General features: G+C 49.6%; 1 protein-coding gene across 11 annotated transcripts in view; it reads left to right on the top strand.

The window, feature by feature from the left end:
* Positions 1–1,762: 1,762 nt before the first annotated feature.
* TSNARE1 (t-SNARE domain containing 1) overlaps positions 1,763–18,237 on the top strand; it is a 511,254-nt gene continuing 494,779 nt past the window's right edge. For 7 of the 11 annotated variants that reach the window (XM_061995192.1, XM_061995197.1, XM_061995196.1 and 4 more), the window contains exon 1: positions 1,763–1,845. The gene's annotated coding sequence lies outside the window, so the exon portion shown is untranslated. Of the gene's footprint in view, positions 1,846–16,146; positions 16,197–18,237 lie in introns of all 11 variants that reach the window. The other 4 variants (XM_061995186.1, XM_061995189.1, XM_061995187.1 and 1 more) reach the window with 4 other exon arrangements.

The raw sequence follows: 18,237 nt of genomic DNA, 5'->3' as shown, positions 1-18,237 counted from the left end.
TTTTTTTGGCAGGGTTACAGAACCACATTTCTGAAAAAGCAGCTGGCTTGTCAACCCCTTGTTAAAATGAATTGTTGTTTAAAGGCCCTATCAAGAAAATCTTTGCTTTACAACTGCCTTTTTTTTTTTTTGGCAAAGCCAGCCACCAAGTACAGCTGCTGTCACTTCACAAATAAAAAGCAAATCCCTTCCAGGTACAGTGGTGAGTTGGACCAAATGCCCTGTGAGTCAGACTGTTCTATCAAAGCACTTTCATGGTGGACTTCCACTCTACAGTTTGTGGTGTTTGGAACAGGGTGAGTAGCTTCAGTAAGCAGTGAGTTGGTGATTGCTATTTATTTATTTATTTGCCTGTGTGGGATGTGCCAGGCAGAGTGTGACTGCAAAGGAGGGCACAAACCTGTCCTCAGAAAGCTTCTGCTGCTCTCAAGAGTAACAGTGTGTATCTGTTAACAATTAAAGGAGAATCAGCTCGAGAGCTGGAGGCGGAAGGACTGCTCAGCTGATGAAATCAAAGAGGAACCACATCACTCCCAGTCCCACCCATATCAAAGGCTAACCACATCACTCACAGCTGTACCCTAGGGCTCCTCACTGAGTAGGTGTCTGTGGCTGGATGCCCAAGGAGGTATTTGAGATGTTCACAGAATCTCAGAATGATGAGTCTTGGAAGGGATCCCCAGAGATTACCCAGCCCAGCCCCTGCTCAAGCAGGTTCCCCTGGCTCAGGGGGCACAGCAATGTGTCCAGGCAGGTTTGGAAACCTCCCGAGGAGCCTCCACACCCTTCCTGGGCAGCCTGGGCCAGGGTTCCCTCACCTCAGCACCAAAGGACTTGCTCCTCCTGTGCCAGGGGCACTGCCTGTGTGCCAGCCTGTGTCTGTTACCCCTTGTTACTGGCCACCATAGAACAAAGACAGGCCCCAGCTTCTTGATAGTCACCCTTCCGGGATTTTGCAGCATTTAAAAGGTTCCTCCTCAGCCTTCTCTTCTCCAAGCTGAATAACCCCAGGACCTGCAGCCTTTTAGAGTCACAGAATCTCAAAGGCTGGAAGGGACCTTAAAAGATCTCCGAGTCCAACCCTCCTGCTACAGCAGAGGCACAGAATAAGCCACACAGAAACACACCCAGGTGGGTTTTGAATGTCTCCATGGAATCAGAAAGATGCTCCAGTGCCTCCAGCATCTTGGTAGACATCTGCTGGACTCTCTCCAGCAGTCACTGTCTCTCTTGACCTGGAGAGCCTCGAACCATACCCAGGACTCCAGATGAGGAGCGGGGCAGGGCAGAGGAGCAGCGCAGGGCAGAGGAGCAGGGCAGGGCAGAGGGGCAGCAGAACCTCCCTCGACCTGCTGCCCACACTCTTCCTGAAGCCCCCCTGGATACCATTGGCCTTGGCTATCGAGGGCACATTGCTGGGTCACGGTTAGTTTACTGCCCGCCAGAACTTCTAGGTCACTAATTTTAGTGACGACATAGCGGAGGGGCGTAGCGGGGCTGGGGGATACGGCAGGACTCAAGCAGTGGGGAGGTAACGGCAGAGCCAGGAGCAGCCGGTGTGTGAGCGGCCACGGCCGCGCCCGGCGGTGGGAGGCGCTGAGGGGCGGGCGCTGAGGGGCGGGCTGTACCCGCCACGCGATTGGTCAGCGTTGACAAGGGGGCGTGGCTTCCTCGGCGCGGTGCCTCCTGGGAGCCGTAGTCCGTGGCGGCACCTGCGGGGCTCTGGGCTCCGGTGGGGGCGGAGCGGGGCGGGCACGTGGTCAGGGCGGGGCCCGCCGCGGTCACGTGATGTTTGGGTGCCCGGCGGCACGGCGCAGCCTCCCGGCGACGGGCGCGCGGCGGCAGGTGAGGGGCGCGCGCTGCGCCTTCCCCGCCCCCCCCCCCCCCCCCCCACCCCCCACACCAAGCGGGCATGGCGGGGCGGGCGGCTGGCGCGGCGGGGACGTGGCCTGGGGACACGGCTGGGCTGGCACAGCGGGTGTGTGACGGCTGGGGGCACGGCTGGCCTGGCATAGGGGCGGGATGTGTGTGTGGGTATATGTTTTGGGGACATGGCTGGAATGGCACAGGGGGTGTGTGTGAGGTCTGGGCACAGGGCTGGCTTGGCAGAAGGGTTATGTGTGGTTTGGGGACAGGGCTGGCTTGGAACAGGGGTGTGTGGGGTTTGGGGACAGGGCTAGGCTGGCACAGGGAGTTTGTGGTGTTTGGGGACAGGGCTGGCTCGGCAGAAGGGTTATGTGTGGTTTGGGGACAGGACTGGCTTAGCAAAAGGGTTATGTGTGGTTTGGGGACAGGACTGGCTTAGCAAAAGGGTTATGTGTGGTTTGGGGACAGGACTGGCCTGGCACAGAGGTATGTGGGGTTTGGGAACAGGGCTGGCTTGGCAGAAGGGTTATATGTGGTTTGGGGACAGGACTGGGTTGGCACAGGGGTGTGTGGGTTTTGGGAACAGGGCTAGGCTGGCACAGGGGGTGTGTGGTGTTTTGGGACAGGGCTGGCTTGGCAGAAGGGTTATATGTGGTTTGGGGACAGGGCTGGGCTGGCACAGGGATGTGTGGTTTGGGGACAGGGCTGCTCCGGCCCAGGGGCTGTGTGAGATTTGGGTATAGGGATGGCCTGGCACAGGAGTGTGTGTGGTTTGGGGACAGGGCTGGCTTGGCAAAAGGGTTATATGTGGTTTGGGGACAAGACTGGCCTGGCACAGGGGTGTGTGGGGTTTGGGAACAGGGCTAGTCTGGCACAGGGGGTGTGTGGTGTTTGGGGACAGGGCTGGTCTGGCAGAGGAGCGGTGTGTGGTTTGGGGCCATGGTTGGCCAGGTACAGGTGGTGTATATAGTTTGGGGACAGGGCTATCTTGGCACAGGGTGTGTGTGAGATTTCGGGCTGGGGCTGTCTTGGCACAGGGGGTATGTGAGGTTTGGGGACAGGACTGACTTGGCAGAAGGGTTATGTGTGGCTTGGGGACAGGGCTGGACTTGTACAGAGGGTGTGTGAGGTTTGGGGACACGGCTGGCCTGGCATAGGGGTGGGGTGTGTGGGTGGACGGGTGGGTGGAAGGTTTGGAGACACGGCTGGAATGGCACAGGGGGTGTGTGTGAGGTCTGGGGACAGGGCTGGCTTGGCAGAAGGGTTATGTGTGGTTTGGGGACAGGGCTGGGCTGGCACAGGAGCTGTGTATAGTTTGGGGATATGACTGGCCTACCTTAGGGGGTGCATGTGTGATTGGGGGACAGGGCTGGCTTAGCAGAAGGATTACATGTGGGGACAGGGCTGGCCTAGAACAGGGGGTGTGTGTGCAACTTGAGGACAGGGCTGGTTTGGCATGGGGAATGTGTGTGTGCAACTTGAGGACAGGGCTGACTTGGCACTGGGAGTGTGTGTGCTTTGGGGATAGGGCTGGAATGGCACAGGGGGTGTGTGTGAGGTCTGGGGACAGGGCTGGCTTGGCAGAAGGGTTATGTGTGGTTTGGGAACAGGGCTGGCTTGGCAGAGGGGTGTGCGGGGTTTGGGAACAGGGCTAGGCTGGCATAGGGATGGTTTGGAAACGGGTGGCCTGGCACAGGGGATGTGTTTACAGCCTTGTGACAAGGATGGCCTTGCATGGTTGTGTGTGTGTGTTGTTTTGGGGCACATCTTGTACCCAGAGGTCTGTGTTTGCAGCCTGTGAGCATGGTGGGCCTGGCATAGAGGGTGATGTGTGCAAACTTGAGACTGTAGCTGCCTTTGCATGGGATTGCACACGTACAAGCAGGTACAAGTGGAGAGAACCAGTGCTGCCCAGGGCTGTGAGAAGGAGGGACACATGTGCTGAGGGTGCTATGCTCTCCCAAGAACCATGCTTGTGTTCCACATGGTGACTAAGTGAAGATGGGAGGTCTCAGCTCTTGCTTCACCCCCGACAGTCACCGTGACCCTGTCCCATGTTGGCTTCACACAGTGATGATGTGTTGAGCTCTGGCGTGATGGCAACATTGGCAACTGTCCCATGACCCATGTTGCAGTCAAGTAACACACTTTAGCTCAGTTTTAACCTCATACAGGGTATAATGGTATTTATTTGGTAGTAGTTTCTCTTTCCAGGCTAAGTCAGGAAGCATTAGCCATAAATGAGTCAGTCAGATGGACTTGCAAGTGCAGGGAGAGGAAGTAAAACTACCTCTAAATGTATAAAGCACTATTTTTTGCAATAGTACTGGTCTGACTTTAAAAACTTGGTGGGTTTTTTTTGTGTGGCTTTTGTGCTCCAAAGTGTTTGTGGTTCAAAGCTTGTGCAGAAAGCTCGCCCTAGCTGTGTGGTACAATTAACCTGTGGCACCTGGCACCGGAGTGGACTTTGCTGGGGAGATCTTGCCTTTCCACTGAACTGCTCGCTGTCTTTGTGTACATATCAAAAACCAGAGGGCTTGCAAACCTGAAATAATGCTTTCATTCTTCCACCACCACACTCAGTAGTTTGCATTTGAAGTATCTGTGATATTTGCAGCTCGAGCTGTGTCCTTGTGCTGGGAGCTCTGTGTGAACAAGCCACTGTCTGTTTGCAAACCCGGGCGTGGGGTGGAGGCCTGAAGTTTTGCTCTGCAAACTCTTACATTTTTACTAGCTGTATGTTGTGTGGAGTGGATCTTGGAAAGCTGGACTAAACTATTTGTTGTTTTTTTCCCCTTTTTCCTTTCATCCAATAGCAATAAGGTACATATTTACCTCTTTCTTTTCCAGGCTGGTATTTCCCCAATACCCTCCCTGTATCTGTATCACTTTGGTCTAGGAATCAATGCAAATGGTTCAAGTCTTTAAATCAGCAATGCCTGAAGCCAGCTGCTATCTGATCTGGCACCTTGATGCCTTCCTGCTCCACCTTCTCCAGCTGCAATGTCCTCCCTCATCCCATCTCACCTCTAGGTCCATGTCTGGCCTCTTTCTGGGGTGCTAATGTTGTGTTGATTCCTTGTTTCTAGCCATTAAATAACAATAACCCCTTTTGCAGTCTCTCAAGCCTCTCACCTGATGATTTGCTTGTATATTAATGCAGTAATAACAAAAAAGCTCCAACCTTGGAACTTTAAGGAACAGTGGTGAGGCTGAGCAGTGCAGCCACGTGTCCTGCAGCAATCCGGGCCCTTCAGTGAGATCTCCATCTCTGTTACCTCCTTCCATTGTGTCTAAAATGAGACTGAGCTTTCAGATATGATCTGAAGTCTTTTATTCCATCCTCTCTTGTGTAAGAAACCTTATTCCCTTTCTCAGAACTCTCATTTATTTACTTCTAAACCATTATTTTAAACTTCTTGGCACATGCTCCTCACCACAGGACTCTCCACCATGGCCAGGTCTTCTTAACCTGCTCTGAGGCTGCACAGTCTTTACTGAGAGTGGAGGAGAAAATGATGCTTCTGTGTCTTGATAAATTGATGCATCCAAATGGAACCTCCTGAGGTTCCACAAGGACAAGTGCAGAGTCCTGCAGCTGGGAAGGAACAACCCCCTGCACCAGCACAGGCTGGGTATTAACCTGCTGGAGAGCAGCTCTGCACAGACACACCTGGGAGTCCTGATTGATAATAAGCTAAACATGAGCCAGCAATGTGCCCTCGTGGGCAAGAACCCAATGGCAGCCTGGGATACATCAAGAAGAGTGTGGGCAGCAGGTCAAGGGAGGTTCTTCTCCCTCTCTTTTCTGCCCTGGTGAGGCCTCATCTGGAGTCCTGTGTCCAGTTCTGGGCTGCCCAGCTCAGGAGGGACAGGGGAGTGCTGCAGAGAGGCCAGGGCAGGGCCACCAAGATGATCAGGGGACTGGAGCATCTTTCATATGAGGAAGGGCTGCGGGACCTGGGGCTGTTTAGTCTGGAGAAGAGGAGACTGAGGGGTGATCTTATTAACATTTATAAATATCTCCCTGGTGGGTATCAGGGGGTTGGGACATCCCTTTTTTCTATAGTAGATAGTAACAGGACAAGGGGTGATGGGATGAAGCTGGAAAACAAAAAGTTCCACTTAAACATAAGAAAAAACTCTGTCACTGTTCAGGTGAGGGAGCCCTGGCCCAGGCTGCCCAGGGGGGTTGTGGAGGCTCCTTCCTTGGAGGGCTTCAAGACCTGCCTGTACATGTTCCTATGCAACCTGATCTAAGTGACCCTGCTTCTGAAGGGGTGTTGGACTGGAGGAGCTCTAAAGGTCCGTTCCAACCCCTACCATTCTGTGATTCTATGACATCACTCAAGAGTAGATTTTTAAGTTATCAAGCTGCAAATGAATGAGTCTGTGCTTCCCCTCGCTGATAAATATATATCAAATGGTATTTTGAGTTGCTGGTTCTTCTGGGAATTGAAGGATATTTAAATAGCAAGTGTGAAAGGGTAAATAATATCAAGATAAAAATAATACCTTTGATTCCTTGCCTCTTCCATAAACACATTCTGCTAGATGAAAATGGAAAGAACTTTTCTGTGAAATAATCTGATTTACTTTCCCTGTCTTTGTTATTTAACACTTCAGTTAGTTTGGGCAGCGGGTGAGTGGGTGATTCTCGCTTCTAAGGACATTTTGGGCACTGCTGGTGCTGCAGGGCACCGTGGAAATCTGTGATACCTGTGACCTGATGGTCTTGTGTGGGTTGGAGGAGACTGTGGTTGATGTATGAGTGGAGGTGAAGGCTGCTTGTGCATCTGTGTGAGACTGAATGAATGGATTGATGGATGGAGAACTGGTTCCTTCCACCTCAGCCATGGTTGATAGTGTCTCCTTGGCCATAAGAGCAGATCCAGGGGATCATGTCTACATCTCTCTGACAAGACTGAGAGACTTGGTGCTCTTTACCCTGGAGAAGACTGAGAGGGGCCCTTATCAATGCTGGTCAATACCTAAAGGGTGGGTGTTGAGAGGCTGGGTTGAGTCTTTTTCTCTGGTGCCCAGTGACAGGACAAAGGGTAACAGGTACAAGCTGAAACAGAGGAAGTTCTACTTGAACAAGAGGAGAAAGTCCTTTGGTGCTGAGGTGAGGGAGCCCTGGCCCACCCAGGGAGGGTGTGGAAGCTCCTTCATGGGAGGTTTCCAAACCCGCCTGGACACGTTCCTGTGCCCCCTGAGCCAGGGGAACCTGCTTTAGCAGGGGCTGGGGCTGGATGAGCTCTGCAGCTCCCTTCCAACTCCCATAATTCTGAGCTTCTGTGAACATCCATTTGGTTTAAATTTCATCCAGATATTGAAGCACAAGTTTAATTCCCAAAATGAAGTGTAAAGTGCTTGCACACTGGGGTTTGGTAGGGAAATAATGCACAATGTGTCCTTCAGCAGCATCACCAACCCTGCAAATGGCAAGTGATTTTCTTAGCATACTTTTTGACACGTGCAAATAAAATCTGGGCACAAACTTGTATTGTTTGTGCTTTCCCAGCAATGATGTCACACAGTGTAAAGATGAAGGGAAGCTTGTGCCTGACCAATACTAAACTGGGGGGAGTGGCTGACACACCTGGACAGGCTGAGGATTGGGCAGGGAGAAATCTAAGGAAATTCAACAGGGGCAAGTGTAGAGTGTTGCATCAGGGAAAGAACAACCTCATGTACCAGCACAGGCTGGGGAATGAACTGTTAAGAGAGTAGAGGAGGGGAAAGGGACCTAGGTGTGCTGGTGGGCAGCAGGATGAGCATGAGCCAGCAACGTGCGCTCGTGGCCAAGAAGGCCAATGGCATCCTGGGCTGGATTAGAAGGGCAGTAGGTGCAGAGAGGGTCTGCTCCCCCTCTCCTCTGCCCTTGTGAGACCACAGCTGGAATATTGTGTCCAGCTCTGGGCCTCTCAGTTCCAGAAGGACAGGGAGCTGCTGGAGAGAGTTCAGCACGGGGCCACAAAGATGATGGAGTGGAGCATCTGCCTTGTGCTGAAAGGCTGTGGGAGCTGGGGATCTGTAGCTTGGAGAAGAGAGTGAGGGGTGAGCTCATTCATATTACAAATCAATCAAGGGTGGGTGTGAGGAGGCTGGAGCCAGGCTGTGCTCAGGGATGGTCAATGATATGACAAGGGGCAATGAGGACAAGCTGCAACAGAAGAGGTTCCACAGAAACACAAGCAAATCTTCTTCCCTGCTGAGGTGAGGGAGCACTGGCAGGGGCTGCCCAGATGGGCTGTGGAGGCTCCTTCTCTGGAGACATCCCAACCCAGCTGGATGAGTCCCTGTGTGCCCTGCTCTAGGTGCTGCTGCTCTGGCAGGGGGGTTGCACTGGATGAGCTTTTGAAGTCCTTTCCAACCTTTAAGATGTTGCAAAAACATCTATAAAATTATGTATAAAATTCATGCTCCCAGCAAAGGAGGTGGAAGTGTGTGTCTTTTGCTGTCAGAAAGGTTATTTGTGTTTTTTAATAACACACCCTGTTTCCACAGGACTATTGTCAAGATAAGGATCCTACTCTCTTTTATGTTTTTTTTTTTCTGCTTGCCTTGCAAATGATGGTATGTGAGATTAAAATAATGCAAAAGAGTTAAATTAATCTGATTTAACACTTGCAGGGAGGTTTCTATTTAAAACTCTTCTTTCTCTTCATAGTGTCACTAGTCAGGAAATTCAGTAGGCAGGTGCCACCTCTGTTGCAGCACATGGGCATGTCTCTACTTTTAAGTGTTTCTGATGAGGGCAAAAATAGCATTTAACTCAGAAGAAAAGGGGCAGGATGGGGTTTTCTTTTGTTCTTTATCCACATTCATTTTTCTTTCAGCACCATTAGAAGAATGTGAAGATTGCATTGGTGATCAGTTGCTTTTAATATATATTCTGGAGGGAAAAGCTTTCCTAAGGGCAGTTTAGGTGTGTTGGCTGCTCATCTCCAGGGACACTGCAAGCCAAACCTGCAAAGCATTTTCCAGCTTCTTGAATGAAGTCAAACTCAGCTGCAATACCTACACTTGCTTTTTCTTTAGCAAATTAACTTTTATGTTGTTGTTCTCTAAAGTGAGTGCTCATGTTGGGTTAGGCTGTGCAATTCCTTTGCTATCTTTGTCACCTCTTCCCTAAAGAAAAGCACAAAATAACTGCAAAATGTTTTCTACTCTTCGTTGTGTGCTGCTGGTTTGGGTCTTGTTCCATTATCACTCCCCCCCTGCAAAGCCACATGTTACCAAAAAAAAAGGGATTTTCTATTTTTGGAGGTTTTTGGGCACTTTATTTGTCTGCCTTCCCCCAGTGCATACATTTCTTATGATTGTAGTCTTGAATAACTTGGCCATGTATTTCTTTTTTCCCTGTAGGACTCATCTGGTGCATGGAGTAAGGAGTGCAGGAGACAGCCATGCTGTAGGATTTTTCCCCCCTCTTGTGCTGTAGGTTACCACAGTCCTTATATCTGTAAAATAAAACATTTCTTCTTCCACGAGAGTCTTTGATCGTGCTCATTGCTGAGGCTTGTTCCTTTTTTCCCTTTGTTCAGTTTATAATGAATCTTCTTGTGATGATTCTGCATGGAGGAGGGAGATGGTCCCAGTTTTCTGCATGGGGAAAAAGGGCAGATTGGGATGGATTGTGACACAAGTTTTTGGATGAACCTGTTGTTGGTAGGTGCAGAGAGGTTCTCCTCCCCCTCTCCTCTGCCCTTGTGAGACCACAGCTGGAATATTGTGTCCAGCTCTGGGCGCCTCAGTTCCAGAAAAACAGGGAGCTGCTGCAGAGAGTTCAGCACAGGGCCACCAAGATGATGATGGAGTGCAGCATCTTCCTTGTGATAAAAGACTGAGGGTGCTGGGGCTCTTCAGCTTGGAGAAGAGGAGACTGAGGGGTGAGCTCATTCATGTTTACAAATCCATCAAGGATGGGTGTGAGGAGGCTGCAGCCAGGCTGTGCTCAGGGATGGGCAATGACAGGACAAGGGGCAACAGGGACAAGCTGCAACAGAAGACATATAAGACATACATTCCAAAGAAAGGAAGAATTTGTTCCCTGATGAGGTGAGGGAGCACTGGAAGGGGCTGCCCAGATGGGCTGTGGAGGCTCCTTCTCTGGAGACATCCCAACCCAGCTGGATGAGTCCCTGTGTGCCCTGCTCTAGGTGCTGCTGCTCTGGCAGGGGGGTTGCACTGGATGAGCTTCCCAGGTCCTTTCCAGCCCTTGAGATTCTGTTGCTGTGCAAGATGTCAGAGTCAGATGATATGAGGAAACTCCCTAACTTGTTAATGACTGCTTTGAAAAAAGCCTCACATGATCAGATAGCTCAGCTCTGTGATGGAGGCATCACAGTCATGAATGCTGGTTTTCTTAATCCTCCTTTTTCCCCTGAAATTCCCTTATTGATCAGCATGTGATGCTTTGTGGGTGTAGCCACAGACCTTGAGCAATGTTGCTCCCTGTTCAGCTCATGTGCCCTGATTTTAGGGTGTCTTGGTGGAGAAAAATCCTCCCAGGCTGATGTCTCACTGGCTCTGTGAGCTGGGCAATGGTGACTTCCAGTTTAGGCAAAACTAACTGTAGGGAAGCTCCAGCCTGTACTCTGCAAAGGTGTAGTATTTCTTCCAAAGCCACTGCTTTTGGCCAAAACTTCCCCTTCAGCTTTAGAATCATGAAATCCTTTTGCTTGGAAAAGACTTTTAAGGCCATCAAGTCCAAGGCTACTAAATGCTGAGGGGACTGGAGCATCTTCCTTGTGAGGAAAGGCTGTGGGACCTGGGGCTGTTCAGTCTGGAGAAGAGGAGCCTGAGCTCAGGGGGAGCTCATGAATAGTGACAAATATCTCCCTGGTGGGTGTCAGGAGGTTGGGGCAGCACTTTGTTCTGTTGTATCTAGTGACAGGTAATGGGATGAAGCTGGAACACAAAAAGTTCCTTTTAAACATAAGGCAAAACTGTTTCAGTAAGGGAGCCCTGGCCCAGGCTGCCCAGGGAGGGTGTGGAGGCTCCTTCCTTCGAGGGCTTCAGGACCCACCTGGACACGTTCCTGTGTGACCTGATCTAAGTGAACCTGCTTCTGCAGGGGGGTTGGACTGGATGATCTCTAAAGGTCCCTTCCAATCCCACTCATTCTGTGATTAGCAGAAAAAAAGAAGCTTTTTATCACAGTGGTTGCAACTAACTAAATAATTGCAGGTACATTTGAGCTGAATTATTAGCAGATACTTTGCAGCTTTCCCTGAACCAGTCTGGAGATGTTTTTTATGCTCTGAGTTCTTCTCATTTTGGAGAGGAGAGATAAAAGTGTGTCTTACATCTGTCTGGTGGTAGGGAAGGGTGATGATGCTGCAGGAGCTGTGCTGACTTTGAGGGAAACACCTTACTTGAAATAATGCTGTACAGGACAGATTGTCTTTGTTTGCTATTTATTGTGCTTCATCTGCCAGGAAATGAAAGCTGCAGACAGTGATCCCTTGAGTTTGTGTCATTTTGCCATTCCTAAAACCACAGAAGTGGTTTGGTTGGAAGAGACTTTAAAGATTATGTAGTTCCAATCTACTGCCATGGGCAGGGACACCTTCCACTAGACCTGGTTGCTCTAAGCCCCATCCAACCTGCCCTTGAGCACGTCCAGGTACAGGACCTTGAATTTGGCTCCAATGAACTACAGTTTTTTGTTCCCAGCTAAAAAGTCATGTGGCTATATGAGACCAGGTGCTGTGCACTGAGGTGTGGATTGATCTACGTTGGTTTCTTACCATCTTCCATCTTTTGCCATCCTTCTAGTCAAAGCTGCTGATCTCCAGCTTTTCCTTCTTGTGAAGCAAGAGCTAAGACTTACTACAGCTTTTTGCTTTGTCTCCCCACAAAACAATTGATTGATCCCTTGTGACACTCTTATCTCTCTAAACTCTCATGAGAGCCTCCTAATTTCTAAACCACCTGATTTACACCCATTTAAACATTCTGTTAAAGAACTTGATATGGGATTTATCTTTCCCAATGTTTCCATGTCTTCTGTCTGCCTGCTGCATGCCCAGCTGCCCTCTTACTATGACTGCTGGAGAGACACTAATGTCATTCTCATCAAATATTCTCTTGTAGGTAGTGACCAGGAGTGGATGCTCTGAAAAAAAGGATGGGAAGTTAAACCTTTAAACCTATCTATATAATTAAATAACAATTTCTATAGGTAGAGCATAAGACCACATACAATTCACACACATATATAATATTAGTGCATAGTTTAGTTTGCTTTTATGCTCTGGGTTTGTGTTTGCTTTTTAACTAATTGCATCCTTCTGTCCTTTCTCTTCTGAAGCCACTGGTGGACAGAGCAGTGGGATCAATGTGGGCAGGATCAGGCCATGGTGAATATGTGTAGCTGTGGTCAAGGTGGTGTGCCCAGCCTCTTAATGCTCACCATCCTCTTACAAATCTTGTAGAGGTTGCAAAGCTCTCTAGATTTGTAGTGATGGTGAAGAGTCAAGTCAAGAATCAAGAACTGCTTCTCTTAATGATAAATAAGGTGACAATAAATAGGTGGCACTTGTGTTAAGGCCACTGCTGGATTTCTCAGTGTCAGGGACCTCAGCTTCCATTTAGTGGCAGTGGGTGGTAAAATGTGGGTGTTGAAGCCTCAGAAACGCTGTCCTAAGCTGTTTGACACTTCTATTTTGAAAGTAGATGCTTTCCAAAGCCCTCTGAAATATTGATCATGGACCACAGGGAAGGTTTGTAGCTGTGGGTTGTTTTTCCTAAAAACTGAGGGGATTGCTGTCACAGCCAAGTGCCAAAACTGATCCCTTGGAGATGCACCTGAGAGACTGGTGCAAACAGTGCTGCAGTATTTCAGTACAACGGGATGCTGAGACTGACTTGCCCTTGAGTTTGAGAGACTGCCAGTCTCACTACAGATATTTTCCTGATTATCATCTTTAGAGCTTCAGGCAGATGAGTTGCTTCTCCCTTTTTTAGCCCAAACACAGGGCAATGGAAAAGATGTAAATGATGTAGTTTGCTTTGTTTTTTCTCCCTCCATGGAAATACCTGCAGGCTAATTGTAAAGAACCTCTTCTCAGTGTGTGGAAACAAAGCTGTGCTTAGTTTTCCTCTTTGCATGTTACTTGGACATATCCTTGTTTCCTTTTGTGTGTAGAGGTGTCCCATGGACTCTGAGGTCTATAGATTTGCTTTTCTCTCTTTGTGCACTTACTTCCCTAATGCATTTTGTTTGCCATCCTTTTTAAATGAGTGGCAATGCAGCAGAATCCCAGAGCTGGAAACAGGGCTGTGGGTCCTCGTCCTGTTTGTGAGGTGTTTGGATAATGAATACACAGCGTGCAAAAAGCAGTCTGGAGGTTCTCCTGTCCCCAGGGTGCTCACCTCCTGCCTCCCTTCACCTCTTGGCTTTGACTATCCCTTTTCCTTTGGTTCCTGGTAAGACCAGGCAGAGCTTTTGCTTTTTTCTTGGCAGTTGCCTCATGGGCTGGAGATGCTGTTGGCTTCTTCAGCCTCGTTGGGTTTCAACATCCTGCTGCTGGGAGAGTTCAGCTTGTGCTGCTTTTCTCTGCTGGCTGAAGGAAGAGCAAGAACCTAAAGCTTGTCTCTTTGCAGACAAACTGCTTTTCAAAATCTGTGGTTCTTCCAGAGTTGAGGCAATAATCAAACTCCTTGGAAGCAGGTAGAGTAAGGCAGTGGGTGGTCTTGATCAGTCAGTTACATGCAGATGGAGCCCCTCATCTGCTTCCTTCTACAAGACCCTTGATGGAGGAAGACTTGGGGACCTGATGTCACTCTTGCATAGCCCAGAGCAGCAGGTAGCTGTCATGGCCAGTTAAGGGCTGAGTGGACATCATCTCAGTGCACGTCATCTCAAAGCCTGTGGGCCTCATGATAGTGATAGGTGGTTTATTCTGCTCCATTTCCATTACTTGCCTTCCTGGGCAGACTGAGTCCTGATTGATAATAAGCTAAATATGAGCCAGCAATGTGCCCTCGTGGGCAAGAAGCCAATGGCAGCCTGGGATGCATCAAGAAGAGTGTGGGCAGCAGGTCAAGGGAGGTTCTTCTCCCTCTCTACTCTGCCCTAGTGAGGCCTCATCTGGAGTCCTGTGTCCAGTTCTGGGCTCCTCAGCTCAAGAGGGACAGGGAAGTGCTGGAGAGAGGCCAGTGCAGGGCCACCAAGATGATCAGAGGACTGGAGCATCTTCCTTATGAGGAAAGGCTGTGGGACCTGGGGCTGTTTAGTCTGGAGAAGAGGAGACTGAGGGGGGATCTTATTAACATTTATAAATATCTAAAGGGTGGGTGTCAGGGGGTTGGGACATCCCTCTTTTCTATAGTAGCCAGCAACAGGACAAGGGGTGATGGGATGAAGCTGGAACACAAAAAGTTCCACTTAAACATAAGAAAAAACTCTGTCACTGTTCAGGTGAGGGAGCCCTGGCACAGGCTGCCCAGAGGGGTTGTGGAGGCTCCTTCCTTGGAGGTCTTCAAGACCCACCTGGACATGTTCCTATTCAACTTGATCTAGGTGACCCTGCTTGAGCAGGGGGGTTGGACTGGATGAGCTCTAAAGGTCTCTTCCAACCCCTACCATTCTATGATTCTATTTTACCTGTCTGGCTGCACACCACTTTGCAAAGTTTCTTTCCTAAGCAGATGAGGGTGACCTTGCACTTGCTGATTTGGGTAACCGGGCTCTGATGCTGGCTCCCCGCCCTGCATCTCATAAATAACTCTGTCTCTCATTTCCAGTTTCATTTCCCAGACCTGTTTGCACCTTGCCAAAAATAATTACAAGAGAAACCCTCATAGATGGGGTTTGCTGTGTGGAGGGGAGGTGGGCACACAATAACCTGCAATCCATGCTTCTTTTTGGGTGCTTTCAGCAATGTAGTGCTGCCAGTGGGACTGGGATATCCCTTCTGGAGCATGAATCAGGCTGCTCTCGCCCAGCATCACTTCTGTTCTGTGCATGAGGTTTCTTTCCATTCCTCTCTTCAGCATCATCTTAAATTCATGTCCTGGGTGGTGCCTCCCTCACCTGCTTTATTACTTCTTAATGTGTTTTCCCAGCTATGACTTGTGCCTCGATAAGCCTCCCCTGCTTGTCTTGACCGCAAAGCCGCATCTCTCTGGGGTCCATCTGCTGCGTGCATCCTTCCTCCATCCGTGCAGAGGCACTTTTCAGCTTCTGAGCATGGTTTTCTGAGCCTTTTGGAGCCTCTGCATTCCCTTCAAGAGGTGGATTGATGCCACAGCTCCTGGTTTCGCATCCGAGGCGGCGTTCGCTGTGGTCATGTGCGAAAGCCGGTGGGGAAGGCAGGAATATTTTTAGCGTGTGCTTCTGTGCTCTGCTCGGGGGGCCGCCCACAGTTGAGTATTAAAATAATAGCAGGGACATTGGGTAAGCTCTGCAGCAAAATGTTGATATTCAAATTGCCATCTTAAGAGCAAACCTCAGAGCGATTTCTTTTGGCAATGCACGCAAGGCTCCGGAGCGCTGTGGTTTGAATAAAGATTACAGCGAGGGATTTCGCCCAGAGGGCACGCTCAGCTCATTTATTCTGCAGCTTAGCAGAGCTAGGAATTCAGTGTTGGTAGCCAACAGGGTGAAGTGTGTGCACCTCTAAAAAGGTATTAGGTTAGCATTGGCAAAACAAAATGTAATGTCACCTCTGTAACTTGGATTTCCAGCCTTGCAGAAGCTTTAAATCTGGTTGTGTTTCATTTGCAAGTAGTTCCTGGGCACTGAGTGGAGGAAGAGGTGGTTCTGATAGATGCAGATGGGGTTCTGGAGGTTTGGAGGCATTATCACAGAATCACAGAATGGTAGGGGTTGGAAGGGACCTCCAGAGATCATCCAGTGCAACCCCCCTGTAGAAGCAAGGTCACTTAGATCAGGTCACATAGGAACATGTCCAGACAGGTCTTGAAGACCTCCAAGGAAGGAGATTGCACAACCCCTCTGGGCAGCCTGGTACTAAATGAGCTTGACTCAAAGCTGCTTTGATTTTGATCTTCAAGTTGGTGCTAGGCAGCTTGACTGTTTGAAACCTTTGGTAGGAAATTGGATAAAAGTTGGATGAGGGACTAGTTTTTGTTTGTTTTGGTTTATTTTCCTGGTTACTGAGTTCATGGTGGCACTGCTGGGAGGGAAACAGCAGTAAAACTGGAGAACCAAAGCAATGGTTTGATGGTTCCTTCCTGACTGTCCAAGCTGCTCCTGTGTCCATCAGTACAAGTCACAGATTCCATTTCTTCTTTTGCCCACAGGCTCAGTAGTATTCATCAGCTGCAGCTGGACAGCTGTGGTGAATTTTCAGGTAGGTAAAGCAGATACAGAACTACAGAATCCCATAATGGTCGGGCTTAGAAGGGCCCTCTGGAGCTCATCCAGTCCAACACCCTGCTAAAGCAGGTTCTCTTTGATCAGGGGGCACAGGAACATGTCCAGGTGGGTTTGGAAACCTTCCGAGAAGGAGCCTCCACACCCTCCCTGGGCAGCCTGGGCCAGGGCTCCCTCACCTCAGCACCAAAGGACTTGCTCCTCCTGTGCCAGGGGCACTGCCTGTGTGCCAGCCTGTGCCTGTTACCCCTTGTCCTGCCACTGACAACCACACAACAAACACTGGCCCCATCTTGTTGACACCTGTCCTTTAGAGCCACAGAATCATTATAGTTGGAAAAGAGCTTTAAGATCATCGAGTCCAACCACTCACCTCACACTGCCAAACCCATCACTAAACCACATCCCTCAGCCCTTCACCTACATGTCCCTTGAATATCTCCAGGCATGGGGACTCCACCCCCTCCCTGGGCAGCCCGTTCCAATGCTTAATAACCTTTGTGAGTGTCCAGTCTGTCCATTTATCAAGCTAGTTGAGATCCTCCTGAATGGCAGCACAGGCTTCCAGTGTATCAGTTATCCTGTGTCAGTAAGGCTGAGGAGCACTGAGGGAAAAGCTGTTACATGACAGAATCACAGAATAGTAGGGGTTGGAAGGGGACCTCTAAAGATCATCTGATCCAACCCCCCTGCTAAAGCAGGACTGCCTAGATCGCAGGAATGTGTCCAGGCAGGCTTGGATAACGTCCAGAGAGGGAGATTCTGCTCCCTCCCTGGACTCAGCAGAACTTGCCCTATTTAATATTTGAGGACTGAAAAGCAGGTGGCAGTTTTAGCCTCTTGGCAGTACCTTCTGCACTGGCATATCTTCATTTCTTACCCACTCTTGCATAATATTCCAGTGTTCCTGCTTTTGAACCTTATTTGACTTGTGGGGAAGAAGTTACTGCACAGCTGCTAAACTGCAGCGGCAACAGGGAGTGGGAATGTGAGAACACCTCTGCAGACACCAAGATCAGTGCAGAAGGAGGGGAGGAGGTGCCCAGGCACTGGAAGAAAGATTCCCCTGTGCTGCAGCCCATGGTGAGGCAGCTGTGCCCCTGCAGCCCATGGAGGTGACAGGGGAGCAGAGACACACTCACAGCCCATGGAGGAGCCCACGCTGGAGCGGGTGGATGCCTGAAGGAGGCTGTGACTCCGTGGGAAGCTCACCCTGGAGCAAGTTCCTGGCAGGACCTGGGAGTCTGTGGGGAGAGTGGGACCCAGGCCAGAGCAGGTTTGCTGTCAGGACTTGTGACCCTGTGAAGGACTCAGGCTGGAGCAGTCTGTCCCTGAAGGACTGTTCTCCCCATGGAGAAAAAAGCCACCACAGGTTATAACTACAGTCACTTAGCAGTTCCTGTGTGCTGAGTGTGAGTTTAATTCAGTAGATGTTTTCTGGACAGAATTGACCAAATATTTTTGCCTGTGGATCATTACAGCATTCACAGTAATCAATCAGGAAGGCTGGAAGTCTCAAGGACTTAATCAGACCTGAGCTGTGTTGGTTTGATGGGGTGTAAAAGTCCGTGATGGGCCACGGTTAGACTTGAGTGAGGTCAATGTGCCCAACAGAATGGTGGGAGAATGTGCCCTGGAGCTTGGTTTTCCTCATTGTACATCACATTGATGTTAGCTTTTTAGAAGTCTTGGTTGCCTCCTTAAGAGAACAGTTGAAAGCTTTGGTTGAAATTGAGCAATCTGTGTCCAAACCTTCCATGTTTTGTATAATGAATAGATTTCATAGAGGTTTAGTTTAATTACTTGCAAATTGAGAGTTTTAAGAGGCAGAGCTCAGTGGGCTTACCCCAGTGAGGTGACCACCTATGAGGTGGATTTGAGTCCTTCCATTTGTTCCAGTTCTTGAGGAGCGAGTACTGTGACTCTTTAAGAAATACTAATTTGTAGGTATTTTCATTATGAATCCTGGGCATGGCTGGGGGAAAGAGAAGTTTGGATCACAATAAATATGTAGCTGT

The sequence above is a fragment of the Colius striatus genome, chromosome 4, assembly GCF_028858725.1.
Source record: "Colius striatus isolate bColStr4 chromosome 4, bColStr4.1.hap1, whole genome shotgun sequence".
Lineage (NCBI taxonomy): Eukaryota > Metazoa > Chordata > Aves > Coliiformes > Coliidae > Colius > Colius striatus.
This window is presented reverse-complemented; position numbering and strand designations above follow the sequence as displayed.